The 23,769-nt window shown below is 33.7% G+C and overlaps 1 protein-coding gene and 1 long non-coding RNA gene across 2 annotated transcripts in view; one reads left to right on the forward strand and one right to left on the reverse strand.

Annotated features, from left to right (window-relative positions):
- The window catches only part of sNPF (short neuropeptide F precursor), a 185,734-nt gene that overhangs the window by 40,539 nt on the left and 121,426 nt on the right, over positions 1–23,769 (forward strand). The gene's annotated exons all lie outside the window — the stretch shown is intronic.
- Positions 974–23,205, reverse strand: LOC140438106 (uncharacterized). The gene is made up of 3 exons (XR_011950438.1): positions 22,866–23,205; positions 22,208–22,331; positions 974–2,437 (listed from the first exon to the last, which is right to left on the reverse strand). It is a non-coding gene; the product is annotated as an uncharacterized lncRNA (long non-coding RNA).

Here is a 23,769-nt window from a genome sequence, read left to right on the forward strand (position 1 = left end):
CCCCGACGACTTTTTTTCTGAAATGTGACGCCATGCCGAGATTTCGACGCTGTTCTTTTTCTTGTCTTTCATATCCCACGGAATTCTTATAGAAAAACGGGCTAACGGTATTCTATTTGAGACTGTCTCATTAGTTGAGTAGGTTGAAAATTTCAATTAATTTGACAATATCCTTCTTAACTGACGGCATTGTACGCGTTGTTAATCTGAGTACAGTTTCAGATGGCATCCAATAATGTCCGGTTGTCAATAGATTCAAGTAAACCGAGTGGTTGACTGGTATAGTAGCATACTTATTGCCATTGTGTAGAAGTACTGCTTTAAGGTTTCTTTTTAAAGAATCAATTAAAAGTCTTTACTCATTCTAGCTTGAGATATGCCATAAGTCCAGGAACATCACTCCAAAATACCAGGTCATCTTCCTGGAAGAAGAAATATACAAATTCCGTTTCCCTACATCAATCAAACTTCGGCCGATTCTTTAGAAAGGCCTAGGTCTCTTACTAAATCGTTCAGTTCAAATTGTGATAATGGAATGGGATTGGTTGTGCTAGGATCGTAGCAATAACTGCATTCTTCACTATCACCTTAATAATCCAATGGCTCGTGATTATAATGTCAAGCATCTGGAGGAGAGGGTATTGACACTTCAGGTCCATGAGGGACAGGGCGAGTGGTTGATTGAATATTAGGCTAAGAATCATCCTTTTTGTTTCTCAAATTAAAACCTCGTACGTTCCAAGAAAAAAAATAGCAATCATCACTATGATGGCTCTCTCCAAACCATTAGTATTCCAAAACGGTAGGACTGCTTTTTACCTTAAAACCATTGTCTTAGTTCTTCAACACACACTGAACAAAATTTGTGTGGGGCCCAAGGCTTAGCTTGTTCACCTAACTTTATATCAAAATAAGCGAAATATACTTTTTCAATCGGAAACGTTTCTTCGTTGATTTTTAACGTCTATACAACACAAGAAAACAATCACTACTTTAAAGCACTAGTAACAACACGTGAACTGCACCGAGTGAAGAGCTGCTGTGAACTGTACGACAGTATTTAGAGGCTCACTGCTTGTTAATGGCGGGGAAAGGGACAGCGCGACACATAGGCACTGACTTGAAAAAAGGCGCAGCAAGTAAGCAAGTACATGGGTAGAGGGTACGGCAAGAACAAGTCCTGACATGAAAATACTGCTGATTTTTTCCTAATTACTCTTTATTACATTATTTTGGGAAATAACTGTACGTGATGGAATTTTTTCACTATTTTTCCCGAAATCAGCAACAATATGAAAGTCCATTATACAATTTTTTGGTCGCAGATCTGTGTAATCACATGCAAATTATAGGAAAATGAATGTAGTAAAAGACGTTCTTGTTTGAGGAATATAAGAGAATGGTTGTAGGTCAACTCTTCAAAACAACTACTTCGAAAGGTAAAGTGACCATGATGGTTTTAATCTTCGTAACAGAGATGACACTAAAAAAAGATATTATTTTCTTACTGATCTGAACTGATACTGAACACCTGATCTTAACTTAACTAATTTCTTACGTAGAATATTATTCAATATTTCTTTATTAATTCACTGAGTAGTCAATTGAAAGATGGCAAGAAGAATGGAACAACACGGAGGATGTGGCACAGTAGACAAAGATGCTGATCCTGAACATAAGAGATTGGGTGGACTATGGCCACAGGCGACTGGATTATTTCTTAATGCAAGTGCTCACAGGACACGGCTGTTTTAGGGCCTACCTCTCTAAATGCGGAAAGGCTGACATAGATGAATGCCTATAACTGTGGACGATGGTAAATTACAACAGATGGATAGTAGGAAGGAACAGAATGGAAAGAGAGACAGGTGTGAATTTTGTTATAGTGGGAGAAATAATTGAGAGAATGATTAAAAATAAATAAAACAGGTTGGACTAGCATACACAACTATATCCGTGCAGTGATCAAGAAAAAGGAAGAGGAAGAAAGACAGATAAACCAATGGCAAAGGTAAGAGGGAAAGATGCTGGAAGTTGAAGCTAGAAAAGTGGGCCAGACTGTGGGGAAGGAGGAAATGCCCATCTGGTAGGGATGCTTTACTAGGATCGAAGAAGGTCTTGTACGCGCTACCTGGAACGAGACCGGGAGCATCCTTGCTGATAAATGGAGTGTGGATGTGGATGAATGGAGAATGAATGAATGAAGGTAGTGCTTCGGAAGTGATGCCGACCTTACAGTGGTTATTCCGCTTCCGGATCGCTGGATGACAGAGGAGGGTCTGGTTTAGTAGATAGGCGTTCGGTGTAGACTCGGCGACGAGAGGGCATTTTAAAGTACCTCGGGAACTATCGCTGGGAGTACGAAGAACGAATCCTGCACTAAGGTCAGTCAGGCGGCGTCCTGGAGTGAGATGCTTTTGAAGATTCCAGATCCCCCCTATAAAGAAACAGAAAAAGTTCACTGAGTAATATATTTTATTTTTGATTTATTTATTATATGTGTTAATTTAATTAACTTAATTTGTTACATAAATTTGGACAATATGGGAGGAACATTGTGCTATGCTTTTTTTAGATTGACATGACGTTACAAATCTTTGTTGACACATGTTGAAAACTATTACGTAAATTGCATTCTTGATAACATATTCCGTTTGCCCGGAATATGCAGGATTTCTACATGGATTTAGTATGTTAGTATACAAAGATCGTCGGTAAAGTAGTTTAACATTTAACTACAAGCGCATCAAATTATAACATAAGTATACACGTGGAGTATTTTGTACATCAGAAGAGAATATATGTAAATACATCGAATAATCTAAAATTTTTAGGAAAAATACTCAACTGTTTTTTTTTCGCGGTCGTAATTCGGGCGGGCTTTTCTATTTGCTTATTGGTATTTACCACAATATTTTCATTATTATCATCAGAAACCAGTTTGGTGTAGGGAATTGCATCATCTTCAGCATATACTTTGAGTCTGGGAAGTACCATTACAATGTTGGTTTTGCCAGTTTTATTAAACTTCCTTTTAAAGTTGATTTAAATATTTACTAGAACTTTCTTCTTGTTCACTTAAATATCCATCCCAATCGGAATGCTTCTGAATCTGATCCCTTAAAAAACAAAATGACCAATATAAGGTTTTATTCACAGACAAAAAAGTGTGTAATTCATAAAACACAATATATTTTACTACTGCATTCAAACCATTCCCTCAAGTTCTTAAGCCACGATATTCTTCGTCTTCCCACATTTCGCTTTCCTCGAATTTTGCCTTGCATAATAAGCTACAATAATCTTTGCCCTCTCATCACATGGCCTAAGTACTCAAGGTTTTTTCTTTTAATAGTCCATATTATTATTTCAGCTTCATTTCCTATTCTTGTGCGTTTGACATTGAATACTGAATAGGTAACACTGAAGCATCCTTAGGCGTAGTCCTCCTAACTTTATATCCCGACAACAAGGAAACTTTTTAAGTTTAAATTGGATGTTTGCATTTGTTGATTTAGTCATGATCATCCATTTAGTTTTTTCAAATTCATAATTAGTCTGTATTCATGACAGCATTTATTTAGTCTTTGCATTACGTTCTCCATATCATTGTTGTTATCCGTCTGTTTTTAATGTGCTTCCAGTAAGTTGTTTTCGTGGTCTTCCTACTGATCGTCTTTCTATTGGGGAACCGTCTCTTACCGTCTTTACTACTCTATTTGTTGTCATTCGGCTTATATGATCGTTCCATTCTACTCTTCTATTTCTTACCCAGTTCTTGATGTTCTCCACCTTGTATCTACATCGTATATCTGTACTTTTATCTTTTATCCCATTCATTATTTCATAAATAATCAGGTTGAACAATAGAGGACTCAGGGAATCTCCTCTCTTATCCCATTGCCAGCTTTAATAGTGTCGGTTAGTTCTTCTTCTACTTTTACTTTTATTGTGTTGTTTTGGTAGATATTTTCGATCGTTTTGATTATTTCTAGAGGTATCTCTTGTACACCATTATGATACACGATTATGAACATGATATACCATTATGAACAACTAAATAATACGACCCTCTCATAACGCTGATTCTAATAAAACTAATAATAGTTCTTGTAAAGCATATTTCAGTGATAGTTTACTTCAAACATCAAAACCAAAATTATTCAACGCGGAGTCGAACCTGGAATGTATACGGCTTAGTGTAATAAACTAAATCTGTAGTATATACGACAAGATAACTAAAAGCTCTTTCTGTGTTCAAAACGCTTTTCTTTAGAGTTTATTTTGGAAACCACTATGATCTTCAACTCTTCCCAACAATATTCAATTTGGCTTTTAGTTATCTTCCCGTACATCCTACAGATTTAGTTGATTACACTAAGCCCTCGGTAATTCTTACAATCTTTTCTGCTGACTTTTCTCTTGTCAATATTTCTGACATAATGATATGTAGTTTTCCATTCTGGTTAGCTCTTCGCATCTCAAGAATAAATTAAATTTATAAGCCAACAGCTGAAATAGTTTGTCAGGGCCATAATTAATCATTTCTACGGCTACTCCCCCGGTTCTACACAAAAACATATTCTTCAAGTTATCCACAACTGTCGTATTAAAACAAAGCGCATAGTTTATTACCTACATAAAATTCATTTGGACTGCGGGATTATAATTTCCTGAAATTTGATGGCACTAATTAAGAGACACGTAAACATAATAAAATTAATGCTTCTCAAATATTGCTAGAATATTATTCGTAAGTAGAAATATCTGTACTATATGAATATTGCGCTGATTTTCATTGTAGATCATAATCGTAAGATAAATAATAATTCAGTGTAAAAAAATGACGTATTTAAGCTCGCTAAAGATTTCATAAATGAAGTACAATAAAAAAAAGTCCTAATGACGATGAAAAATGGACGTGCTTCTGGACGTTGTAAAGATGAAAATTAAAAAGAAAAACTTATCATACACAATACGAACAAAAGCATCAGGCATCCCTAACATCTTAAACAAGTTCACTCAAGTTGCTAAGACGTAACGGTTGCCAAGAATCTTCCTGCTGGATGAAAGAAAGGCTTTTCTTTTCTGATTTTCACTGTATACTATATCTCCTTTAAAAGTTTTGGCGTTGAAACTGTACTCAAAACACTTAAAAATAACACAGATACTTCTCACAAGATGCAAAATAGTCTGGAATGACAACCAGGGACAACAAATAGACGATGAAAGCTGGGCACTGGTTTATCTTGACGCAATTTTCCAAAATTTGGAGAATATTTTTGCTCTTTGCTGTTAGCTAAACAACCTACATTTTCACAATGCAGTTTTCTTTGCACTCAGTTTGCAATTATATGACGGTTTCATACAACATATTTTTTGCCGTCCATCTTTCTTCTACCGAGATATTTTTCACCGTGTTCCCTTTTTTCGTTTATTTTGAGATTGGACCCATTGTGAAACAGTTATGTTTAAATTATTGTTATCTTCAAAGTTGTTTTCTTCTGAGTTGGTAACATTATTCTGGTAGGAGACTTAATCACTTAAAGAATTTTCCACTGAATCGGAATTAGGAGAATAGAGAGACTCTTCTTCATCATCAAGTTCACTATTATTCGTAATTTTATTTTTGTCGACTGAAAACTCATTAAGAGCCTCAAAATTTTGCACTGCGTTTTCTAAACAAACATGCTGCTGTTCTGAAATAGTAAATTAATTAATATAAAAAACCTACTAACGTAATTGTGCGTTTTTTCACCACTATTTTTTTAAATAGTAATATAATTATCATCAGCATTATGTGCGCACTGGACTTTCACAGTGGTAGGTAAGTCAATAAACTCTATGGGCAGATAATTAATATTAATGTTATCTTCCCAATGAACATAATAAAAAAGGACAGAGAAGACGTAGCATCGCAGCATTCTTACTTTTGTATTAAGAGAGAGGTTGTGACTCTTGAAGAAGGCCCCGATTGAAGGTGGATCTAGCTTTTCCAATGCGTGCTCTAATCTCCTGGTTGTTGCTCCATTCTTCATTAATTATGGTGCCTTGGTAGTTGTAGTGCGTGACTATTTCTACAGGGGATTGGTTGATGTAGAGTTGACCTTCTGTTATCCTTTTCTTGCTAATTATCATAAGCTTTGTCTTCTTAACGTTTATATTGAGTCCATATTGTTGACTATAATACGTGATTTTGTTCATAAGAACTTGTAGGTTTTCTAAGTTATCTGTAAATACTATGGTGTCATCTACATATCTGATGTTGTTTAGCCGGTAACCATTTATTAGAATACCTTTTTCAGTTTCGTGGAAAGCTTCGATAAATATGCTTTTAGAGTACAGATTGAAGATTAGAGGAGACAAAATACAGCCTTGCCTCACTCTACGCATGATTTTCACATAGTCAGTGTGTTCACCTTTAACTCTGAGATTTGCTGTCTTATTCCAGTAAAGATTTCTAATTATTTTCAGATCTTGGTTGTTCATTCCTGCTTTTTTTAGTATTTGCATCATCTTGCCGGCTGTACTAGATTAAACGCTTTCTCGTAATCAACCAGATATGCATATATGTCGCAGTTGACGTCTCTGCATCTCTGGAATAAGACTTGTGCTGAGAACAAAGCCTCTCTAGGAGCAACAGCATTCGTAAACCCGAACTGGTTGGGGGAAATTTGACTTTCACACGAAGCTTATAGTACGATAATCTTCGCATCTTGGGCAATAACTTAATTTGAGGAAAATATGGAGATTGCTGGTTTTGCTCCTATACCCCTATACCCAGAAGCTCGCTTCAGATTATTATGGCTCTCTTGGACAGGGTCGTACCCTTGAAATCTTCTGTGCCATATCGCTTTCTGTTGTTATGCAGGTTTAGGTGTTATTTTGGATATTTATTCTAGTAGTGTGTTTTAATACTTCTCTACACGCAATTTAGTGTTTTTGCAATTTATCTTACATAATCACTATATAATTATTGCCCATATAAATCTCTTGTATCGGCATAGTTGTTTGATTTATATATAAAAACTGGTCGTTTGATCTATTTTTCTATTAAATTTATGTAGGTCTTTTGTTGTTTCGATGTCAATACATTATTGTTAAAGCTCACATTATAACAAAAGATGCATTAGTAAATCAAAAATAATGCTTTTATGGAATAAATAATTGACTTAAAATGTTTTAGATGAACGCTTTAATTAGATTTGCATTGTTTAGTATGTGCTTTTAGTATGTTAAATATAGTGCAAATAAATTATAGTTGTATTGACTTTATTGGTAATTATTACATCAAAGCAAAGCTCATAATCGAGAATGGATTGAGGGATTTGTTGACTAAAAAATTTTAGTTTGTAAATACTTTATTAAAACTGTATTCTTGTGACATGCGTCAATTAAATGTTATGTTTGTATGGGACTAAGCCACAAGTATTGATTGTAATGAAAATTACATTTTTAACTAACAATTCTAACAATCGCATCAAAGTTTACCAAACGCCATTTTGTTTATTTTTTTTTAAAGAGACAATTTTCCTTTTGGTAAAATTAAATATCTCTAATAGTTTAGCAGATACAATAATTTAAACAATTAAATTGTTAATAATAAATTATCTGACGTATTTTTAAAATGTCTGTTCCACACTGAGGTTAGTCCAATCTATGATATTCCTCAGCCAAGATTTCTTCTTTCTTCCCAAGCCTTTTCTGTCCTCTTCGCTTCCTTGCAAGATGACGTATTGCAGAGAGTATTTATCGTTTCGAAGTATGTGGCTTAGATACGATGTTTTTTCTTATTTTAATTGTGTTTATGATCTTTCTGCCATATCCAAATTCATCTTAAAACTTCTTCGTTTGGGATTTTTGAAGTCCAAGGAATTTTAACCCGTCATTGTTCGCGTATCAGGAAATGACGCGATTGTTCGCCTACGAGCGCTGCGCTCAGTGGCCATTTTCTTCTCATTTAGTTATATTTTATTAGGATATTCAATAATTAACGAAACTTAGTCGGTTGCTGGTTCTTTAAAAATTTTATTAGTGATAAATAACATGAATGTATGTACTTTTTAAATACATATATTAATGAAATAATGCATATACAGGGTGAGTCATGAGGAACTTTACATACTTCTACCATATGTAGAGTCCCTCAGGGAGCATATCATGTGGCCACTAAAAAATGTCAACTCCTCTTCTTTATTAATTAACAGGGTGATTTGTGTAATTGACCATTTATTTCATTTTACTGTAGTGTTTATACGGCTCATTTAATTTTTTAAATTTTTGCATGATACAGTACACTACTATCAAGCATTCGACTGGTATTAGCTAAACTAAAAAATTCCAGGACTGGCTTTGGAAAAATTAATTTAGGGATTCATATTAAATATTACACCCTGTATAAATTTTTTTTAAAGTGCAATAAGTGATTTTCAAACTACATAAATAGCCAATGAAAACGACATATGCGACAATGTTGTCGCACTTTTATTAAATTTTTAGTGAACGATCAAATCTTACCAAAAATAGAACAACCATAATGAAGTATCAAATTATAAGGTATTAATTTAAACAAATGTTATAAATTTCAAGTTCAAAATTACATTTTAATTAAAATGAGTTCCTACAACATAATCTAATACGTAGAAAATTAACATGTTTACTGTCACTTTGTATTATCTCTACGATAGAATCAATTGTTTTTCAATTTTAAATTTTTACTCATAGATCGTATTGGGGCATTATTTTCGATAAATAATAAATTAAATTGATTAAAAAGTCAAACCTCTTGTATGTGTTAGTTTTTGTTAATTGTAAATGATTAAAATTTTATGTCAAATAATAATACATTGCATCAACTGTACTAAATAAAAATAAATCTAAAAAAGTTTAAAATGAAGGTTGGCGTTGACCGTTTGACGTTTCTTGATATTTTATACCCATTGTCATTATTGTCATTTTCAATTGTTATTTATGTGTACAAGAATACATATTTCTTCTCTCATATCTACGTTAAGTACATTGTGTTAGTTTTGGTAGAGCTTTTGTTACTTTAGTTCAAAATGCCACATCAGTTTTCGACCACAGAATATGCAGACATAATATTTGTTTATGGATTCTGTAATGGGAATGGTAGGGCTGCTAGTAGAGAATATCGCAGGAGATATCCTAATCGTCGAACTCCCAGTCATCCAACATTTGGGTCAGTTTTTAATTATTTGCGAGAAAATGGCACTTTTCTAGTGGAACAACAGAGCGACATGTAGATGAAGCGCAGGAAGATGACATTATGGACGCCGTTACTATGAACCCTATAATAAGCACTAGACAAGTAAGTCGAGAACTTAATGTTACTCAATCAAAAGTAAGTAGAGTCTTACAATAAAATAATCTATACCCATATCACATTCAAATGGTTCAGCGACTACATGCTGGAGATGAGATCGATAGGTTGGAATTTTGTAGATGGATTAACAATAATCGACCAACGCTATACAGGACACTATTTACAGATGAAGCCCAATTTACCAGAGACGGGATAAATAATTCACGAAATTCACATGTGTGGGCAGAAGAAAATCCCCATGCTATTCGAGAACGTCGTTCTCAGTTAAGGTTTTCGGTTAACGTGTGGATTGGTGTCATAAATAACCAATTAGTAGGTCCTCACTTTTTTGATGGTCCTTTAACAGGGCAGGTCTATTTGAACTTTCTACAAAATATTTTGCCGAATTTGCTTGCCAACGCGAACGTTGCTATCCGAGGGATGTATTTTCAGCATGATGGGGCACCCCCACACTTTTTACTGGCAGTGAGACAACATCTCAATAATGTTTATGGCAACAGGTGGATAGGACGTGCAGGTCCTATTTCGTGGCCTTCAAGATCCCCTGATTTCAATCCCGTTGCTTACCATATTTGGGGACGATTGAAGCAACTAGTTTACGCAGTGAATATTAATAACCGACAACAATTAATTGATAGAATTATACATTGTTGTAATACTATTAGAAACGATCCCCAGAGTATCCGTAATTCAATACGTTAATTAACAATTCGGCAACAAAAATGTGTACAGGCTGCAGGGTTCCATTTCGAAAATCTATTTTGAATTATTTTTATTTTGTTACCATTATTGTATCTTTTCCAGTTCTAATTTATGGGTTTATCATAACTATGTACATATTTTTAGTTTTTTTTTAAACTTTTCTTCGTTATTGTTAGTAGTTACTTTTCTTGTTGTGCAGTGACTCAGTTTATCATTTCAATTAAAATGTTTGAAATTTATAACATTTGTTTAAATTAATACCTTATAATTTGATACTTCATTATGGTTGTTCTATTTTTGGTAAGATTTGATCGTTCACTAAAAATTTAATAAAAGTGCGACAACATTGTCGCATATGTCGTTTTCATTGGCTATTTATGTAGTTTGAAAATCACTAGGACAGTAGAGGACAGTAAAAAAATTTGACTGTATCTTTAGTTTCTGCAGTTGTTACTGAAGTTTCTTCATCAGGAAGACCTGCTTGGCGTCTTATTTGAAGTCGTAATAATATTGGCAATGTTGTTATTGATGCACGACTTATCAGGTGGGGTCTGATGAGATCTGTACTAATTTCTCTTGGATATTTACGGCTTTCTAAATTAGTATTAGTATTATATTTATTCCTTCAATATTCATCAGTAAAAAAAAGACTGTAAGTAACCACCGGCAACTTATTCAAGAAACGGAGTAATTACATTTTATCTGGTCCACAACATCCACTGCTTCCTTTGTCGTATTGTAGAAGGTTATAACCTGCGGCTTAGAGTTTTCACCCGTTTCTTCATCAATTGTGTCATCATCATGAAAAGTAGATAACACCAGAACATTTTTGTTTTTCTTGGGAACGTATGATAGTAAAAATCAGTCTTTACCATAACCAAAAATGCTGCTGTTTAGTGGTGTTCCTTTTGTACCTACAAAAAGAGGAGGACTTTGTGGTTTATTTTTTATCAGGGTTCCTACTAGAGTTATCCTATAATTATGTAGCAAGTCTGTAGCCAGTTAAATGGACGTAAACCAGTTGTCGCAAGTAATGTTGCGTCCAGTATAGGCAATTGGTTCTATCATACGTTTGACCACACTACTAGGATTATTATCTATCTCAAATGGGCCTTCTGGCTGCTTTCCAGCATATATTTCCAACTTTGTTGTATAAAAAATTTGCGAATCAACAAGTGCGAACATTTTTATCCCATATTTTGCCAGCTTACTGGGTATAAAACCATAAAGCAACATTTTCCTCGAAAACCTTCAAGCATCTCGTCAATGCAGCAATACATTCCAACTATATAGTACATCCGATTTAATTACTTCTTCAATGCGTTGTTATTTATACCTATTTGCTAATTTAATTATCAACAGATTCATTCAGGAATGTCAAATGTGAAAGTTTTAGTTATATCGGTGCTTGAAACCGTTTGTGGCGTGTTAAGTCATCAAGAGAGTTGGAAGTTGAAATTATTCTTGTTTAATTTATAAATACTCATCACCCCAATGTTGAAATCATATTTTGGCCCGACCTAGCGTCATGCCATTACGCCAAGAAAACGACAGATTATAAAAAACGACAAAATATAAATTTTGTTCCCAAGCGCGACAACCCTCTAAAGGTGCCTCAGGCGAGGCCTGTAAAAGAATTTTGGGCTGTTTTGAGTCGAATAATGTATAATAATGGTTGGGAAGCCCAAAATGAAGATCATAAGTAAAGAATTTTGCAAAGATTTCGTGAGATCGACTTAGAAACAGTCCAAAGGCTTATTGCACATGCAATACCAAATTTACGTGCCATCGAAAATCACGGAAGTCTTTCTGTTGTATAAAAATACATTATAAACGTTAAATACGTAGACTTAATTTCCTATATTTAGTTAATAAAATAAACTTAATTTACAATTAGAAAATACATATTTATTTTTTGCCGAAAACTTTAGGGACATGCGTTACAATAAAGAATTTTGATAGTTACGGAAAAAACAATTTATTAACGGTATATTTTGTCTAGCAGTTTATATGGCTAGTAACATATTACGTGAGAAATGAATATTCGATTCCACTGTTTAGATTGTTATGATTTGATAATCGATTCAAAGCGAGTTTTAAGGACACCGACGAATCAACTAACTTCCAAAAACTATTAACATATTATATATATATATATATATATATATATATATATATATATATATATATATATATATATATATATATATATATATATATATATATATATATATATATATATATATATATATATATAGTGAGGTGTATTTTAATAATCAAAATTTGTCAAAAATTTGTTCCAAAATAAATAACTGCCAATGTGATTCGTTCCAATAATAACCAATTATAAATCGACAACACCCAAAACTCGAATAAATTTGGGACAGGTTTGTTACTCGTCTTATTAGTAAAACTAGTTCTTACATTTTTATTGGCAAATCAATTATTTTGGGAACGACTGTGTATTACTAGTCATACCACTAACGAATAGCTGTTGAATGTATTGTTTTTTTGAAGGTGTGTGAGTAAAGCTGAACTATTATTTGATAAAGCGGTAAACCAATAAAAAAGGAATGTGCCTTTAAGAGGTGTAACTTTATTATACGTATAGAAATTATATTAGTAGATTAAATAAAAATGCATTAAGATTTTTCGTTAAACTTTAGAATATTTTTAAATGGTTTTGTATTTTTTTTTCACATGTGATGAGAAATGGCTCCCAACTTTTTCGACATATGAGAATATTTTTATACCGCTTTATACCGAGAAATTACGTCTTGCTGCCCAGTGCCCATCGTCAAAAAGATCATTTTTAGAATAATTAAAGCACACTATCAAGATTTATTATTCAGTTCAGTTATTTCGAGGGCATTTATTTGATTATATATTATTCATGCAATATATACCCATGAAATTAGCCATTGGAACACACTTTCCACCCACTCTGTTCTGCCTGAAATAGTGGGGAGCAGTTAAACAAGACAAACCTAACCTATCCTCACACAATTGCCGAGAAATTAATAGTTGCAGCAATGAAAAAGCAATTGAATTCGCTGGCTCTATCAAATAACACAGTGAAGCGTGGGATTGTGGAGATGGTAGATAATATTGAATAAACAATTATTATAGGTCACTTAAAGGAGTGTAATTATTTTTCCTTGCTTGATGGAAGTACAAACATATCAGGTAATGCTAATCTAATGTGTTTTGTAAGATACGATTTTGAAAATAATATTCACGAAGAATTTATATTTTGTAAATCTCTGTCAACAAGAACAATGGCTGAAGAAATGTTTTATCTGATTGATAGCTACATTAATGACAATCGAATAAATGTGTGGGACTAAGTAGTGATGGAACACGGGCAATGACAGGCGCTCGTACCGGACTTTTTCCGAGGATCAAAGCCGTAGCACCAGAATGTGTTTGAGTACATTGTAGCATCAAAAGAAAGACTTTAGCTGTCAAAAAAATACCGCTGCTTTAAACCGAATCTTTGCAAGAGTGTGTAAAATTTATAAACTTCATAAAATCTCGCCCACTGAACTCAAGAATATTGTCTGCTTTGTGCAAAGAAATGGAAAGTCAACATGAACATCTTCTTTTACACTGCAAAGTGCGTTAGCTATCAAAAGGAATTGCTTTAAAAAGACTTATTGAATTGAAGGAAGAAATTTCAATATTCTTATAGCAACATCAACCAACGGCTAGAAATACAATATTTTAATTTAAAGACAGTTTTTATGATGTCAATTGTTTAATCAAGGTACCCTATCTTTGAGATACTTTTGACTTATTGAACAATTTAAATATGACATTACAAGGTAGCAATGTAACTGTATTTAAAGTACCAGAGAAGGTGAAAACTGCAATAAAAAAAACTTGTGGATATGTCGCGCGGAACAGTAGCGCACCTAGAATTTGCCTCTGGGGGGGGGGTGTTTGGTTGGTCCCAGAACTTTTTTTATGATGTTACCTCCATTTTGAGTCCTTAAAATGTGTGAGTAACAGTGTCGGAATAGGGTCCTGGAGGGGGGGGTTAACCCCCCAAACCCCCCCCCCCCTTCTGGGTGCGCGCCACTGGCGCGGAAGCAGGTAACTACAAAGATTTTACAAAGCTAACAGAAATACAAAAAGAGTATTACGTGAATTAATTGCCGCATGAGATTTCAGCGGCTTTCAATGAACACCTGCTAGGACTGGAGGAAAATCTGAAGATATTTTCACCCCAACCACATCAACAAAGCATAACTAAGGATAACAGATATACAAAAAGAGTATTACTTGAATTCATTGTCGAATTAAATTTCAGCGGCTTTTAAGGAACACCTGCTAGGACAGGTGGCAAATCTAAAGGAATATTTTCCCCACTACCACAGCAACAAAGCATGTTTTCCCTGAAAAAATTCAAGCATCTCGTCAATGCAGCAATATATTCCAACAGCAAAAGTGCAAGCTATGCACTTTTTCAAAAACTCATCAAAAACTTTTCTTATGGGTGCAAGTTTGTCATGATTTCGTCGTTCTGTTGTTCAGAAGGAGCTCCAGAACCAGGTTTTCTTTCCGGAACAGTCCCTGAAGACAACAACGCAGTCGATGGTTTCAATTGATAAATTGCCTCTCTTAAAACACCAGTATCAATTGCTACGGTATTTTCAGTCCCCTTTCTCAAGTAACGTTAAAGCACGAACTTTCCCTTGTTGTGTGAGTTTCTTTCGACCAATATTTTTCACTTCAATTTAGAATTTAACGATCCCAAACCTGACTGAGTAAATAAAAAGAAGTTTAACACTGAACACTCGCACAAAGCCAACTGTCTACAGGACAAATACGCAGAATAAACTAAAGAAACTATAAGCCGTCAACCATCAGTAAACTACAGACAGCCGCTGTCGCAAGTACGTTATCCCCTCTCCCGTCAAATGCTAAACAAAACAGACAGAACGCCTGCAATTTTTCTTCGAATTTAGTGATTTATTTGACAATGTAATTTTTTGTTGGCAATGTATCTTACTACTCTCTGTGCATGTTCCCCCAGTAATAATACTTAGTGGCTGATGTGGGTATATTATTTGTGTAAATAAAAAAATATCACGAAAGACTAGCCGAGAAAAATAAATAAAGTCGGTTCGCTATATTTACGCAGGTTTCGGATTAAAAATTTTATTGTAAGTACCCAGTTTTAATTACCTGCTCTTTGGGGAAATATCAACTGGTCAAATGAAATGAAACATAATCCATAACTTTTTTTAATTAAATAATAATGGAAAATCTTTTATATAATTGACAGTATAATAAGGAGAATTACTTCATTAATGGAGTCTAATGGCTAATATAAACCTAATAATAATTTTATATTACACTTCACACAGAAAATATGGTCTATGTATATTTGTTCCATGGAAAGAATTTCTAATGAAAAATAAAAAAATTTAACTTGCCAACAAAAATGAAAATCAGTCATTATCATCAAAAATATCATAATCGTCATCATCATCACTGTCATCACCATTAATTGTTATTATGATTGGACTTATTTCGTTTATTTTATTTTCACGAGTCCACCAATCTTCTATAAGTTTCTCGCACTTGAATATACAGTTGCACCACACTTCTGGAGTTACAATTGAAAGTGCCTTTCGCTAAGTTTCCCGAACTGCGTCGTCGCTATAACCGTTAGGCCCAATATGGTTGTCATAATATTGTTTTTCTATTCCCCATATATATTCGATGGGATTAAACTGGCAATGATACGGTGGCAGACGTAAAACTTGATGACCGTAACTTTCAATAATCTGATCCACAACAAAGGTTTTTGGTTTTGCGTGGATATTTGCCAAGCATAATAATTCTGATTTTAAAATAAAATATGTTGTGTAAATGGTATATGTTCCTTTGTCAACCATTCTTTAATTTTATTAACAGTCCAAGAATTCGTTGGACTTTTGTTTAATACTTCAGAATGGTAAGGTCCATCCATCCAATGGCGCTACAGCCCAAATCGGGCCTTGGCCTCCTTCAACAGGCTTCTCCAACCATCTCTATTTACCGCTGTTCTTTTCCATGAACGCGTTCCCAGGCAGTTCCTGGCATCCTCATCGACTTCATCTTCCCATCTCTTTTTAGGTTTTAGAATGGTAAGGTGCATTGTCTAAAATAATTACGCTGGGCTCACTTAAACCTGGGAGAAGTTTTTAATGTAACCATTTTACAAACATTTCTGTATTCATATTATCGTGATAGTCACTTGATTTTGATTTAGATGAAAATATTAAATCAGCACCTTCTATAAAACCCGATTTCCCTCCTGCATGTAAAATTATGTGTCGCTTCCCTTCTCCATCAGTATGTTTGATAGACTTTACGTTATCATCTTGCCATATTCTCTTGGTTGCACGCCTAGAAAATATCCATGTTTCGTCTAAATATATAAAATTTGCCCTTTCTTCTTTTAATTTAGAATATTTTCTTAGAAAGTTAATTCTTTTATGCACAACAGAACTTCTTTCACAAAGGGCTTTTCTGTTATCCTCCTTTTGAAATTTGAAACCCAAATTATGTATCACTTGCCATAGACTTGTTCTGCCAATTTCGTCAAATTTTCTATCTTTTAATTCCGAGAGAATTGTATTTAAGGTCACATGTTCCTTGTTGGCTCACATTCGATAAATGGTATCACGAATTTCAAATTTTTTTCCATCTGGAATATCTTTCGTTTTCAATAATAGGCGAGTTTTTCGGTGATCTTCTTTCGGCCGTTCATTATTGCGATTTTGTAATACTCCTCTTAGTTTTTTTTCACTAATTCCTAGAGCATCACATACGCGTTGTTGAACAGACATTACCGATTTTAAGGGACCGCCATTTTCTTTTTCATCCGTAAAATACTTATGTAAACTACAAATTAGACTATCTACATCTAACACACGTCTAGGCATTTTTAAATATTTCCACCAAACATAACAATGTCAACACTGGCAAAGAATCAATTCAACTGCAATATTGTAACAAATTTATACCTACCCTAATGTTATTTTAATGTATTTTAAAATATGACCATTAATGCAGTTTTTACCTAATTTTCTAGGAAGTCGTTTACTGCAACTGGTTATCAATGAGTCATTAGCATAATTTTGTTAATCCGAAACCCGCGTAATTATAGCGAACCGACTATAAGTTATAATACAAAGGATTTTTTAAATAAAAGTATTTATGTGTGATAGTAAATGTAAAAATTAAGTATAAAAAAAGTCAAACCACTGCACAGAATCCCAAAAGACATAAGAACAAAACTAAAATCTAAATAATTTTCACTAACCAATATTGTAGCACACGTCAAACAAATAGCTAAATCCTTGTCTTTAAAGTTTCACAGATATATTTTAAATAAAATTAAATATTTTTAACATTTAAATCCCCATTGCCTTCATTTTCGATTACTCTCCAGCCGAATGAAAATAAACATTAACATCGTCTACGCCAAATTAGTTAAGCAACTCAAAACTCGTGGTTTTCCTTTAAAATGTATTCATTCTTCATTCCGTTCTTCCCCTTTCGACAAACTTTAGACAATTCCTTCGAAACTTAACGAGTACATCTGATTTAATTACTTCTTCACTGCGTTGTTCTTTATATTTGCTAATTTAATTATCAACAGATTCATTGGGGGATGTCGAATGTGGAAGTTTCAGTTATATCGGTGCTTGAAACCGTTTGTGGCGTGTTAAGTCATCGAGAGAGTTGGAAGTTGAAATTATTAAGTCTTTGAAAGACGTTTTGTGGGGCCATCGACAAAATAGTAATTACTCCGTTAAATTTTTATCATTCTAGAGTAAAATTTTAACATTATAATTTTACTCTATAGTGAAATTTTAACCTTATGTTTTTACTCTGTATGTTAAAATTTTATTTTATCACATGTTAAAAAAATTAAAATCCAATGAGCATTTTTTTGTGGTTAAATGTGATTGTCTTAAATTTACTAAGTGTTTTGTATACTAATTCTGGTTACAAATAAAAAAAATTAACTTATACTATCGAGCGCTTCATGGAATGTAGCAATATTTTTAAATACCACATTACAGGATTAAAATGGTTCAAAAATGCATATATACCCTATTGTGAATTCAAATAGCTAACAACATCTTCATTATATGTTTATTTGTTTACCAATATAAATGACAAACAGACATACAAAGGAGGTAGTAGGGGAGACTAGGGAGACTTGAGATAAGGGAGAAACGAGATTTATTTCCTAAAATCGGGTAAACAGTGCCATCTGTTGGTTACTGGTTCATAACTTAAGTCAAGTCTCTCCCTGCTCTGTCAGCGTAACGGCGACAACGATTAGCAAAACGTTGTTGTTAGTACACGTGCAGAAGTTACGCCGGAAGTAAATCTTAATATTGTGATATCGTTGTAGTTTGTAGCAAGGTTAAGTGAAAATTCGAGTGGATTCTTCAGATATTGTGACCTCAGGTATGTTTTGAATTATTTGTTTAATTATCTGATAAATTAGATAAAATATTTTAACAAAAATTTTAGGTTAGATTATTTGATGAAATGCTATATAGGGAGACATAAGACATTCTGATTAAACACTTGATTCACTGGATAACTAGTATTTTTAAACGATTAATGCCCATTTGCACCAGTTTCCGGTAAAATTTAATTGATAGTTTTAGACGTCATTTGAAGATTAAAATGTTTGTTAAGTAGTCGTGAATTTTTAACGAAAACTGCTGCAAATGGGCATACAACTGCTAAACCGATTAAAATGATAATATTATTTCAGATATGATATGCCCCGTTTTTGGATTAAAAAGACAGAACGGGTAGTTCCTCCTCTTGACGTTATGAAAACCGCAGTGGAGCAAGTTCTTGGGCGAGCAAAATTACGCGTAACTGTCAGGAAATATGATATCGATAAGCAAATACTTAACAGATATGTGCAAAAAAGGAAGTTACATGCCCTTTACGACAACATTACTTATTCACCTGATTTTAAAACTGCTCTAGTCTTTACTCATAAAGAAGAGGCTCTTCTATCGGATTATCTAATCCGTGCTTCGCAAATGCACCATGGTTTAACAATCTCATGTGCACCTTAATTTGCATTTCAATTTGCAAAGGCCAACCATAAAAAATATCCTAAAATATTGAATATTAAACCCATTGCTGGCTATAATTGGTATCACGGTTTTATACGTCGCCACCATGAATTATCGCTGAGGATTCCAGAGTCAACCAGTTTGTCACGATATACGAGATTCAACTATATAAATGTTACTATGTTCTTCAATAATTTAGAATCGGTACTAAACCTCGAAAAGTTTAAATCTCATCAGATCTGGAACATTGACGAGACAGGGCTTACAACGGTACATAAATCCCCCAAAGTTCTGGCAGCGAGGGGTGTTAAACAAGTTGGAAACGTGACATCTGCAGAACGAAGCATATTAGTAACTGCCTGTTGTGGTATTAGTGCTGGAAGGAGATTCATTTCATCATTTTTCATCTTTACAAGAGTAAATTTTAAGGACTATTTGTTAAGTGGTGGTTTTCTAGGAAGTGCTGATGTTGCTCATCCCAGTGGATGGACGTCTTTTAAAAACTTTGTTATTTTCTGAACCACTTCATAAAATATTCTGATTGTTCAATGGAAAATAAAGTATTGCTGCTAATGGATAACCTTCTCCTCATGGCGCCGTCTCCTTTCGAAGGTTAGCGATCCAAATGGCAATTGTAGTTTTGGAAACTGCTGCGCGAAAGATTTCTGCGGATGAGCGGTCGAACCATCTCCTCAGGTCTTTCAGCCATGAGTTGTGGCATCTTTCTACTGATCTTTTGCCCTGTACTTTTCCTTCCAGTGTAACTTGAAGTATTTTATATCTTTCGCCTCTCAACACATGACCCAAGTATTGCATTTGTCTCTCTTTGATTATTCTTAGTAATTCTTTTTGTTTACACATGCGACGAAGTACCTCAACATTAGTAACTCTTTGTACCCATGGAATTCTCAGCATTCGTCTGTATATATACATCTCAAATGATAACCACGAGAGCCATATTTCCGTTGAGTCTCTAAAAAAGCAAAAGAAAATGGAATTGTGATGCTCACGTTTCGAGCACACTGCAGTCATAAAATGCAGCCCTTGGACGTTTCCGTTTACTTCCCCTTTAAAAATTATTATAATTCTCAGTGTGCAATATGTATGGTTCAAATTGAGATCAAACCTTGACCATTTACAACATTGCTGCTTTAACTAGTCAAGCGTTCGAATTAGCTTTCACACCCAAGAATATTGTATCCGGTTTTTCGGTGACCCGCATTTACCCTTTCAATCGTGATGTGTGAAATTGATTTTATGTCTAACGCAGTGACCCATCGACCACTGGAAACATTAAGTACCTACAATTCTAGAAAATGCATCATCTTTACCGAAAACTGGCGTGGAAGAGGAAATTTCAAACCCTGTGAACATCCTAGAGTGTAAAACCTGTACGTCAAAAGCCCACGCACAAGAGAACAATCTCAACACTAAATAAAATTTTGTTAGTCCAGAAATTTTGTGACTGCTTCCGAAGGTAGGTCCACGAAATCGTATTACAAAGCGAAAACAGGGTTATTCAAGAATTCTTACCGACATGTCAGAAAACGACGCTGTAGAGGCTAAAGCAAATGCTCGAAAGATAAAAAAGGTTGTTCCATTGAAGCATGAATATATTTTTTCAAACAAACAGAAATCTTCACAAAAACTTCAAGTCTACCAGAATCTTCTTAAAGTGATGAAGAGGAACGAAATGAGTAAGGCGGAAGCAGCGAAGATATTTCAGATGTTGAAAGCTACGAAAGAGAAATGCTTCAAATTAAAGCTCATGAGGATGTCAAGACCCTCCAAGTGGGAGACTTCGTTTTAGTTAAATTTGACACAAAGACTTCAGCTGTGCATTAAATAGGTTCTGATACGAACAGAGGCAGATAGTGAATATGAAATTAAATTTCTACGTCGTCACGAATCCACCGGGAAATTTATTTATCCGACAATGGAAGATATTTCTTCAGTTCGAGAACAAGATATTATTTTGAAATTACCGTATCCAAACAATGTAGGTGGAACAGAAAGAGTTAAATCTACACTGACATTTGGCTTGGACTTCCGTTGTGATCACAATGTTCGTTAATTTTTGCATTTTTTTATTAATTAATAGACAGTTCTCGTTGTTAATTAATAATTAATGAACATTTTGCGTTGTAAACTTTCTTTATATTTTTATTTTTTCAATAATTAATAAACATTTCCCAAAAGTTTACAATGTCTCAATGCTTCCTCTAACCTGTCTCAACGCTTCCTTACTTAGGGAGCGGTGAGACACTTTACACCATTTTATTGAAATACATCTAAACATTTTAAATAATATTTTGGAAGCATGAAAAAGTATGGCAAGATTAGCTAAATATCACACAATTCACTTGCACTACATATTATCTTTAAATTGCAAATTGTATAATTTATGTATAAAAAATAAAATTAAGTTTTTGACCTAAGTCTTCCTAGTCTTCCCTAAATATGTTAAAGCTATAGATATAGAAACAATCCAAAACACAAACTTTAAAATAATTAATCAATGATAATAGCCGAAAGATGCCAAAGTGTGTAATCTTTGAAACTGCTACAGGCCCAAAACGGTTAACAAACAACGTAGAAATAGCTAGCAGTCTTAATGAGTATTTTGTTGAAAGCATTGCAAGTATTATTTAAAATATTGAGAATTCTGAAACATGGTGTAATGTAATTAATAATATATATTTAAATTTTAAAGCATTTGAAGAGCTTTCTATTCAGGTTTGCGAAAAATTGTAGGCAATTTAGAAAACAAATTTTCGTTACAATAAACAATAAATCGCAAAATAGAAAAAAAAATTTGTTGGACATGTTATGCTGAACTTGTAACGAAATATATTTTGCCTACCATAGGGTAAGGTTATAAGGGGTAGAAAATTGGGGACAGAAAATATGGGGGTCGAGATAGGGCAAGCAAAATAAATCGAAACGTATGCGAACGGCACTCAGGGTTGGTTAGGAGAGCTGGGGTCGTGGATATGAAAATGGCAAGGGGGTTGGGGCAACTACAAAAAAATTAAACAAAGGGGTTACTTACATGCATCTGCTGGGAAAAATGAACAAATAGAACAACAAAAAAGACTTCTAGCTATTTAAGAAAAAAAGGACGCCTGCTCGAAGGATCCTAAACTTGCTGGATGAAGGAAAAAGGCTCTTCCTTCCTAAAAAAGTAAACACAAAAAAAGGTTAGGAGATTTTTCTAAAATAAAAGACAAAATGGTTCAGAGAAATAAATAAACATTTATTTTTGTCTCAAACAAACAGTTACACAAACAGATAAACAAATTACATGGGTTTATACCAAAATAAAATATAAAAAAGACATATGACCTATCTGTTTACAATTGGGAAACGCTGTTAAATTGTTACGATTGTTAAAACTATTATTAAGTTATTTATAACTATGGCAGAAATAGATTATTAAAATCAAAGATCTATCTTTTAATTAAAATGAAACTTTATAAAGTTAACCTCTTAAAAAAAACAAAATAAACAAACGTCATAGAAAATTTAAGGCTAGCTGTCATATGTCAACATTTATACTGACGACAAAGAACAAATAAATTGAAAGCATAACCACACCCTTGATTTACAATATATAATACATATTACATTATTTAAATTGTTATGAAAGCAATTACTGTTATTTGAAAAAAATGTCTACTTTCCTTTGAAAATTAAACACAAAATGTTACCTGAGTTTTCACATAAAATTTTGCACTGAAACTTCTGGGATTATTGCTAAAATTTCTGGGGTTGAACTCTCTGGACACAATCAAAAAAACTGCTTCAGGAACAAAACAGGAACAGCGAGGTTGAAGAAGCACTGGACACAAAACTTGGAACTTTTCTCCTTAAGAAAAACTGGGACAGGTAGAATTGGACTGCAATTACATATTAAATTGCTACTATTAACCGCTACTAAACTTATTTTCCATAACGTAGGACGAAGAACAAAAGGACATTACAAATTTGATGAAAAATTTGGACCCAAGCTAAAATCGACTACCTCTGGTAGCGATCCTAGCGAGAATGACCAAATTATTTTTAAAATTCATTCACATAATTTGGAATAACAAAACACTTGACATGAATTAAAACGCAAAATATCCTATTTCTATGACGCACAAAAATTGTAAGGCGACTTTGAATAAAACATCAAAAGACAATGCCGAGAAAGTACACATCTGTAAAATAATAAACAATTCTAAAATGGTTTATATTAACTCGAGCCGACTTAAGAAGGAATTGAAATATATTTCGGGTATGTAAACTTGTACGATAGGAACAAATATACATGGAAAACAATCTTCGTTTGCTTTAGCAAATAGTCATGTCCACAGAATTTTCAAATGCTACAAACTAAGTTAGTACATCTCTTACTACGGGTAGAATTTTTTATGTATTGTAAATGTAACACTCTCAATAAATTTAAAACGTTGCTCAAACAACATATCAAAAATGTATAGTTTACTTATATCAATATTGTATGTATATTAGGTTTCCCATTTAAATAAAGATCAATCTATCTAAAAAAATAATGTCTGGTTACAATATGAACTACTTGTTGACTCTTTGGCCCACGTGTCATGTACAGGT

Source organism: Diabrotica undecimpunctata, chromosome 4 (assembly GCF_040954645.1).
Source record: "Diabrotica undecimpunctata isolate CICGRU chromosome 4, icDiaUnde3, whole genome shotgun sequence".
In the NCBI taxonomy this organism is placed as follows: domain Eukaryota; kingdom Metazoa; phylum Arthropoda; class Insecta; order Coleoptera; family Chrysomelidae; genus Diabrotica; species Diabrotica undecimpunctata.